A 9640-nucleotide genomic window follows, 5' to 3' on the forward strand; every position below is an offset into this window, starting at 1 on the left:
TATGAGGAATCCTGAGAAGCATACTTTTTGTGTCAGTTGGGTGCCCTGTCACTTTCTTCTGAAGAGAAATTCTGTATACTCTTAGGCCTATGATAGTCCTGAGATGTCCTCAGGACATCATACCTATTGTTCTGGTTGTAAGTATTTGGAGTTGTTTATTTATCTGTGTGTGTGTGTGTGTGTGTGTGTGTGTGTGTGTGTGTGTGTGTGTTTTGCCTGCATATATATCTGTGTATCATGTGTGTACCTGATATGTCAGATATCCTAGAACTGGAGCTACAGATAGTTGTGTGCTGCCATGTGGGTACTGGGAATTGAACCTGGGACTCCTGGAAGAGCAAGCAACAAGAGCTTTTAGCTCCTGAGCCATCCCTCTAGTCTCTGGTTCCAATTTCAAAACCTTCTGCTTTGTTTCTTGCTCCTGATTCTCACTGTCAACCTGACTGAAAACATCCAGTGACATTCATGCCACAGTCTGGACTTCCTTGAAATCACTTCCATTCTGTAAATTAGTCCATCACATTTGGACTTTATCTCCTACATAGCCTCATCAAGGCATAGACAGATTCATCGACACCTTATAATATACAAAGCTCCTGTTCCAGTTCCCAACAGTAATGCCATTATAGAAGTTCAGAAGCACAGTCTTTACCACCCATATTCTTAGTGGCAGTCTGTCCTTCTGTGCTCCCACCAGACTCCTCTCTGAGCTCTGCTTACAGCACTCTAGAACTTGTCTAGTCTGTACTCTCTAGTCTGATGTTAGGGATATGGCCCTGTTACATGCTGTCTTCTCTTTCCTGCCTATCATTTATTTCCAAAAGCATCCTGATCATATTGACAGACAGCAACCCCACTTCTGGTACTATTCTTTTTGTGTGTTTGTACAGCTTTTTTGTTGCTGTAACCCAATATCTGAAGGAAACAATGTGGAGGAGGAAGGCTTTAGTCTTGCTCATCCTTTCAGAAGTTTGAATCCATGTTCAACCAGCTCCATCATTTCTTAGCTATGATAAGGCAGAGCATTGCAGTAGAAGGGTATGGTGGTCAGAAAGCTCTGTGTTCAGCCTTTGGGAACTGAAAAGACAATGCATCCATAGCCCAAGAGGGAGCCTGTTTACTCTTCGGGCTGATGACAGACCTTGTTGACCTCCATGGGATGCTAGTTTCCTAGGAATAGAAATGTAAGAGCTGTGGAAGTTTCCACCCAGATGTTAAAGAAAAGCTTAGGAGGCCAGACAACATGTGACAGGGTCAGTTTCCTAAAAACAGGACCAGAGACTGTCATGAGTGATGCTTTGGTAGGTGAATCCTTCAAAGATATGCTGAGATATCCTTGGATTACCTATTCCTCCAGGAAGGCCCCACCTCTTAGCAGTTCCTGTTCCTCCCCAAATAGCAGCACACACATCAGTGTGTAGGGGAGGGACACATGTTCAAATCAGAGCACCCAGCCCACATTCCCCAGCCACCCCTCAAGACTGATAAAATATTCAAGACTTCCAATGCACCATTATGAGTCACCATGACAGTGTTTTGTTTTAAGGCTACCGTTGTAAGGGAGATAGAGGGACCAAGGCATAGAGGGGCAATGACACAGGCTCTGGATGAGGACATTTGAATGCACCCCTAGGTGGTGAGAACAGAGCACATGCGCACACCTCAGGCCATCCTGTCTCTGCTCAGCTCCCAGAGTAGGGTACCCTCCCCTTCTCACAGGCTCTGCTTTAGGGTCCCCCCATGGTCATGAGATTACTCACCTCACTTGAATATTTCCTTTGGAAACATTTCTTTTGGAATGTTTCTTTCAGAAACATCAGAAGCAGCAGGGCAGGGGCATCTTTACAACTGATCCTGTTACCTCTATCTGGGAGAAGTGAGAGGAGGCCCATTAGTTTGCAGGGCTCTTCCCAGAGGCCTTGGGTAAATGCAACTTTAGTCTTTGAGTTATAATGCTTGGCTTCACAGACAGCTATGTGCCTTTGGGCGGTCTTCTTGACTGCTCTATGCTTTGGATGTTTCTCTGACACAGAGGTAACAGCAGCTCCCGAAGAGAACAGTAGCACTCTTGGCATGTGCCACACAAGAAGGCCCCTCTGGACTGCCATCGCTGAGTTAGCCCTGGATCCAACTGCCGGTGTGACTCTCTACCCACTCTGGGGCACCTGCACCTTAATGTGGCTGCAGTGGAATTTGTGAACCTCCCATCTCCCCTCCCAGGAAGCCCTGCTGTCCACTCAGCCATTCCACTGCCATCCTGACCTATGCGCCTCCTGGGGTCAGCTGTGATGATTCAGGGTCTGGGAACACTTGTGGCTAAGCTCTGGAGCAGCTCACAGGAGTGATGCCATTTAGAGGTTCAGGCCAGTGCTGTGTGAGGGACACTTCCAGGGCCTGTCCTGTCCTCTCCTAACAGGGCTGACCTCAGCTTGGAATCTGCACATAAACTCGTCTTATATGGGCTACCCTGCCTCCTTATCTCCTTTTTCACTATCTGCTAGAGCCTCCTGGATGAGGTTTCAGGGCCTGCACTTCATGGTTCTGTGGGATTATGGGTGGGCAGTACTCTCCAGGCCATAGGGCCCAGGGCACTGAGGACTGCCTGCCTGCCCAGGGCTGTCAGTGACTAAGATCAGGACAGGATGTACCTGTGGGTGAACTATAGGTGAAGGGCTGAACACTGAGGTCAGGAACCCCTTGTATCCCAAGGCTGGTGGAGCTGAAGGGTGCCGAGGGAAAGTTTTATCAGCACATCATGAGGGTTCAGACTCACTGCTGGGCTGCTCAGCCAGTTCCTAGAAATTTTGTTCTGGGGTTCGGTCATCCAGCAATTGGTTCCATTTTTTTTTATTTGTTTTTGGGTGCCCTGTAGTCCTGGTCAGAAAACATTTGTTCTGAGGTAGCAGCTGGGGACCTGGGTGGTGGATGGTGCAAGAAAGGATGGGGTGCTTTGGTCCCTGGAACAGCTCATCAGCCCCATCCCCAGCCACGAACTCCCCACCGTCCTATCTAAAGCCCCTGTGCTGGGTATGCGGGGATTTCTCAGCTCCCCCCTCTTTCAGCTCTTTCCCCCCGACCTTGTAAAATTTGTCATTTGCTATTAAATGTTGTTTATAGTGTTTTTGCAGGAATAAATTTTTTTTTATTTTTATGTAGTAAAATAGAAAAAATTCTATCCATCTTCCCTTTATAGTGTGTTTGTGGATGAAGTGTGGGGGAGGGGCACTCTGCTGAGGCTGGGAAGCCCTTCTCCACTGCCTCCCTCCCCGCCCTGCCCCCCACATACACAGTAGGGTCTGCTCTCCTCTGCCTCACCTGTACATTCCATTGGCCAGTGAGGTGAGGAAGTGGTCCAGGGATGAGGTGAGGAAGTGGTCTAAGGATGAGGTGAGGAAGTGGTCCAGGGATGAGGTGAGGAAGTGGTCCAGGGATGAGGTGAGGAAGTGGTCTAATGATGAGGTGAGGAAGTAGTCCAGAAATGAGGTGCTGGGCACCCCTCTGTGGTTCTCACACTTTAGTTACCACCCACATGTACAGTGAACCAAATCCTGAGACAAAACAGCCTTCTCTGTTTCCTGTTATTCTCCCTCCCAAGTGTGTGAGTCTTTCTCGCTCTCCCTCATCCGTCTCTCTCCTTCCCTCTCCCCTTTCCCCACCCTGTGTGTGTATATGTGGTGTGTGTGTGTGTGTGTGTGTGTGTGTGTGTGTGTATGTGTGTGTGGTGTGTATGTGTGTGTGGTGTGTGGTGTGTGTGTGTGTGTGTGTGGTGTGCGTGTATGTGGTATGTGTGTATATGTATGGGCGCGCACATGTGTGTGTGTGTGTGTGTGTGTGTGTGTGTGTGTGTGTGTGTGTTATTCCTATGAACAGGTGCACCCATGCAAAGGCCACAGTTGATGTCGGGTGTCTTCCTAATCTCTCTACCTTACTTCTTGAGACAAGATCTGTCACTGAACCTGGAACTCACTGTTTGCCTGGACTGCCTGGCTGCCGAGCCCCCAGGACCTGCTTGTCTCTCCCTCCCGGGTGCTGGTATTGCAGCCACGCACTCCCACATTCTCATGGGTGCTGGGGATCTGAACTCAGATCCACAAGCTTGCTCCACAAGTGCTTTAGCCATGGAGCCAGCCCTCCACCCTCTCCTTATATACTTGTTTACATTTCTAACGGCTTTCATCAGCACGGTGTGTTGTGCCCTCTCCTGGCTCTGGAAATGGAGAGGGACTGAACAAAAACTCTTCGGTCCTAACCACAGGCACGAATGTGTGGACTTTCCTGTTGGTCTATGGTATCACCCTTGACCAGAGGAGCAAATTCAGGGTTCAAGGCAGAATGAGTTGTTTCTTCAGGAATCCACCTCATAGTGGTGACACTCTCTCCCAGCCTACCTCAGGAGGAAGCCCAGCTAGGTCCCTTCATTCCCTTCTCTGCTTCTCCCCGGCATCTGTCACCTTGACGTCTGTGTGGGTTTTCCAATCAGTATCTCATGATTTTATGAGCCGCGTGTGTGTTCAGCAATCATAATGCCGTTTCGAGTGTTTAAAGTCTACAGATATGGCATCATATTTTACTGGCTTTTTAATTTTTTTACTGGTATTCTGAGGTCTAGAAATCATTGTAACTGCTTCATATTTCACCCGGTAACTGCACGAAATGTACCCACTCCTTTGTTGAGTGACGTTTGAGGAGTCTCAGATGTTCTGATGGCAGCAGAGCGCAGCAGGGCAGGATCTTGTGAAGTCCCTGGTGCAAACCATGAGGGCTGCTCTGCCCCCCACCTAGGAGGGAGCCTCACATCTGCGGGTGTTCTCAGAGGACACTGCCAAGGTGTTCTGCCACTTATCCCCCTTTGGTGGACTGTGTCCCTGGGGCTTTTCCCCTCATCAGCACTCAGGGCTTGCAGAAACGGGGAGGCTTGTGGTGAATTGCACTGTGGTTTCATCTTCATTGCCCTGATCCCTAGGAAACAAAAGCCCCACTTAGAATCTCACTGGCCGTTTAAGGTTCATCTGCAGAGCTCCTCCATTGTGGTTCATTCTATGTTTTTGCCATCTGATAGTTTGCCCTTTCCCATTGATTTGTAAGAGATCTTTACATATTATGGATATCAGTGTTGGGTCTGTGGCACAGCTTTCAAGTTCTTTTTAAATGTTATATTTACTTTTTAGTTTCACATGTGTGTTTTGCTTGCATGTATGTCAGTGTACTATGTGCATGCCTGGTGCCTAAGAAAGCCAGAAGAAGGCATGGGAGTCTCTGGAACTGGAGTGACATACAGTTGATAAACACTGTGTGGGTGCTGGGAATTGAACTCAGGCCCTCTCTCCAGCCTCACAATTTTTTTTTAAAGATTTATTTTATTTTTAATTATGTGTATATATGTGTGTCTGCATATGGGTGTGTGCATGTGAATGCAGGTATCTTCAAAGGCCAGAAGAGGGCGCTGGATCCCTGGGATCTGAAGTTACAGGCAGTAATGACCTGCCAGATATGGCTGTTTGGAACCAAACTCTTGCAGGATCTCTGCAAGAGCAGCAAGCACTCTTAACCACTGAATCTTCTTTCCAGCCCCTTAGGTTCCAAGTTTTTAATTTCAAGCTCATCGCTGGTACGTTTTTCCTGTGAAACACTCACAGTACAGTCTTTCCACCATGCATTCTCATGAGATGCATCCATGGTGAGCTGCCTAGTGGGTGCTTCCTATCATGAGAACGAAGTGACAGCCACCTGTAACTTGTATTTCACATGGCAGGGTGCCACTTTCCTAATTTGTTTCCACACTGAAATTCTGACAGCAACACTCTCTAAGTGGGTTGGACACTTTGACCATAGACGAATTCTGCCCTGGCTAGATTCTAAGAGTTCTTAGAATGAGCAACTGCCATCTTGCTTTAACCACTGCGGTTCTGCAGTGACAGTCTGCATGAACCACACACATCGGAGAAGAGTTCATATGTGTGTGCTCTTTCTACAAAATTTTGCATTCTCGGGCACTTGCTTTTGGTGGAATCTGTGCTTAATTTTTAAAATAAGGTGAACACACTGTGAAGATCTAACGTCTGCTCAGACCCCTGCCCCTCCCTGCTTTGGGGAATCTAGAAGAATTTTGCTTCAGATCATTTCCAAACCCAGTCTATTGTCATTTTTTGTTCATTTGTTTTTTTATGATATTATTTAATTATTTTTAATTTTGTACATGTATACAATAAATTTCACCAATATCCCATTTCCCGCTACTCCCCCTAGGATCCCCTCTGTGGAGGTTTGAAAGAGAAATGTCTCCCATGTCCTCAGGCATTTGAACACTTGGTCCCCTGTTGCTGGTACTGGAAGAGGATGAGGAGGTGTGGCCTTGCTGGAGGAAGTATGTCATTAGGGGTGGGCTTTGAGAGTCACCCTACCTCCAGTTTGCTCTCCCTGCTTCAAGCCTGCAGTGGGGGTGTGAGCTGTCAGCTGCTTGTCCCGGTTCCCATGCCTGCTGCTTGCTGCTAGGCCTCCTTGCAACGATGGATGCTCCTTCTAGAAGTGTAAGCCGAATATTCTGCTCCTTTTATAAGCTGCCTTGATCTTGATGTTTTATCAGAGCAACAGAAAGGTAACAGTTCTCCCCATTGACATCATGTCTCATCATCATCATCATCTCCGAGATCGGTTAGTGCTGACCATATGCACATATGTATGCGGGGCAATCCATTGGGGGCAAGGATCAGTGGCCCTCTCCCTCCCTCAGCACCTATCCACTGCCAGCAGCCCCTCCCCAATCCATGCTGGAATTCTGACTGGCTTGATCTTGTGTGGGTCTCAGTGCAGGCGGCTGCCATGTTGCTGATGTGAAATGGAAAAGGTCATTGGCCATGGAGCCGAACCCATTTTGATTTGCTTGGATCCCCATTTCTCTCTTCCTTCAGCTCCTTACCTCCCATCCTGACTGGAGCCATCTTGTGTTTCACCTTGCATGCCTCTCCCCTGTAGAAATGTTGTGAGCCCTGCATATCTCAGAGGCTGGGTTTTGAGATGAAATCCGAGCTAGAACAGGTTTCTCATTCCCTTCTTCCACTGCAGTATCAACCCAACTGGTACCAGACCCACGGAGTGGTCCCTCATTCCTCTGTGAACATTTGCACAGGGTCCACTATGTCTGGGACAATCCCCGCCTTCCTTCCCAGGGCTTCCTGGGGCATTTGTGGGGTCTTCACATTTGGGGACATAGGTGTATATCTAGAGGTATGGTTCTGAGCTCGTAGGCGCCAGGCCTTCCCATCTTTGCTGTTGGTAACTTGAACTGCTAAGTGATCCTTCCAGGTGAGGAGACAGTGACAAGGCAGGGACTGTCAATCCCTTCTGCCCTGCCCACCCTCTGTCTCTAAACAAGCTCAGAGGAGTCTGGTCTCTATTATCGGGTCTTCTCATTTTCTGTGATTTATTTGTTTTTCCTTTGTTGTATTGAATGGGGGACAGAACCCATGGCCTTGGCTCATGAGGGTAAATGATCACCACTGAGCGTTGTCTGGTCCCAGCTTTTGGGTTCTAGGCCCCTTTACATTTCTGCCTTGCTTTCTTCCCTTTCTCTATCTTAGTCTCTTGACCTCTCTGCCCCTGCCCCATGTTCTTGTGTGTGTGTGTGTGTGTGTGTGTGTGTGTGTGTGTGTGTGTGTGTAGGCCAGAGGGCAATCTTGAGTCTATTCCTTAGGTACTGCCCACCTTGCATTTTGAGACAGGGTCTCTGACTGGCCTGGGACTTACCAAGTAGGATAAGTAGGCTGGCTAGTGAGCCCCAGAAATATGCTTGTCTCTGTCTGCCCAGCACACTGGGGTTACAAACTTAGGCTACCACACACAGCTGGGTCTTTTTTTTTTTTTTTTCCTAGTGTGGATGCTGGGGAGTGAACTTGGGTCCTTGAGCTTGTGTAGAAAGTGTCTTATTGACTGGACCTTCTCCTCAGCCTGGGAGGGAGGTGCCTTGTGGCTATTGTAGGTTCAGGAACTTCTGAGACTTATGGGCTGCTGACATTCCGGAGTCTTAAGGAGCCTACCCTTAGCGCTCCCTGAGTTTTATGTGTCTTCCTCCAAATGGAAGGTCTCAGATCATAGGAAATTACTGTTAAATGTCTCCTTAACTTGTTATCTCACGAACTTGGTCAAAATAAAAAATTCTAATCTATTGTATTAGCCATTTTCCTTGTCTCTGTGATCAAGTACCTGCCAGGAAGCAGCTGAATGGAGGGAGGGTTTACGGTTCATGGCTTGAGGATGCAGTCCATCAGGACAGGGAATGCATGGCGGCAGGAGGGAGGCAGCTGCTCACATTGCATCCAAGGTCAGGAAGAGAGAGATGGGTGATGCTGCTCAGTTTTCCTTCTCCTTTTTATTCATCCCAGGACTCCAGCCTATGGGATGGTGCCACCCACAGTTACAGTGGGTCTTCCCTTCCTAGTTAAACTCTGGAAACACCCTCATAGACACAGCCAGATGTGTTCTGGGTGCTTCTTAACTCATTCAAGCTGACCGTGGAGATGAGCCATCACACACATCATTCCCTTGAAACCCAAGGTTCTGACTCCTGCATGTTGCTTATTGGCAGTGTGATCCTGGCACCAGTCGAGACTTGAAGAGGACAAGAATGTCACCGGCTCACCATGGCATCCTGCACACAGCATGCTTCCTCATCCTAGTCATGTTCTGCAAACACTGGTGAGTGATAACAAGGGCACAGGAGTTGGAGAGAGGAAGGGTCTGCTCGTGGCCATGCTGGAGTGCCGCAGTTACCATAACCTTAATGCCTCCCTTTGCAAAAGCCCTTTAAAAAGTGTTCTCATTTTCTTTTTATTATGGTAAAACATACATAACAAAATTTATAATTTTATCCATCTTTAAGGGCACAACTATGGGTACTAAGCAAATTCATGGAGTTCTGTAGCCCTCCTTACCACCCACCTTCAGAGCCTTTACACCCTGCAAAACTGAAGCTCCACCATATTCAACAGCCATCCCCTCCTTCTCCCCATACCCCTTGGCAACACCTAGCTACTTGTTGCTGCTATGAATTTGTGTGTTCTGGAGAACTCATGCAAGTAGAATCATTCAGCATTTGTCCCTGGCTTGCTTGCTTGCTTATTTATTTATTTATTTATTTATTTATTTATTTATTTATTTATTTATTTATTTATTTATTTTTAGTATAGTTTCAAAGCTTATCTATCTATAGTATAACATACATCACAATCCACTCTTCTTCTTCTTTTTCTCTTAAATAGCCATCAATATTCCGCCCAATGAGTGCACTTCATTTTGCTATGTGTTGGTCTGTGAGTGAGCATGTGGGTTGCTTCTTCTTGGTCATTGTGAGTGCATTATCTGGAACTTTCCTGTGCCACAGATCACAGAGTTTTCAAAAAGGCTGTCTGCCCTTGCTTGCATTAAACAGTGGCCATGTCTGATTCCTGGGGACTGTGCTGACATGCTTCAGGGTAACGGTGGGTAGCTGGAATGACTGCTGGAGACCCACCAGGATCTTTCCTGCCTGGGCTCAGGGACTCAGTCTGCTGCCTGCATAATGGCTTTCTTGGTCCAAGAACAGTCCTCAGAAAGTGGTTCATACTCCATGAAGATCTGTAGACAGAGTGACTGACTGAGCCATGAA

General features: G+C 47.5%; 1 long non-coding RNA gene across 1 annotated transcript in view; it reads left to right on the plus strand.

The window, feature by feature from the left end:
- Positions 1-9115, plus strand: part of LOC121824388 (uncharacterized) — a 116068-nt gene extending 106953 nt beyond the window's left edge. The window contains exon 3 of the long non-coding RNA XR_013046542.1: positions 8582-9115. This is a non-coding gene — a long non-coding RNA (uncharacterized LOC121824388). The remainder of the gene's footprint in view (positions 1-8581) is intronic.
- Positions 9116-9640: the final 525 nt, after the last annotated feature.

Source organism: Peromyscus maniculatus, chromosome 20 (genome assembly GCF_049852395.1).
Source record: "Peromyscus maniculatus bairdii isolate BWxNUB_F1_BW_parent chromosome 20, HU_Pman_BW_mat_3.1, whole genome shotgun sequence".
Taxonomy (NCBI): Eukaryota; Metazoa; Chordata; class Mammalia; order Rodentia; family Cricetidae; genus Peromyscus; species Peromyscus maniculatus.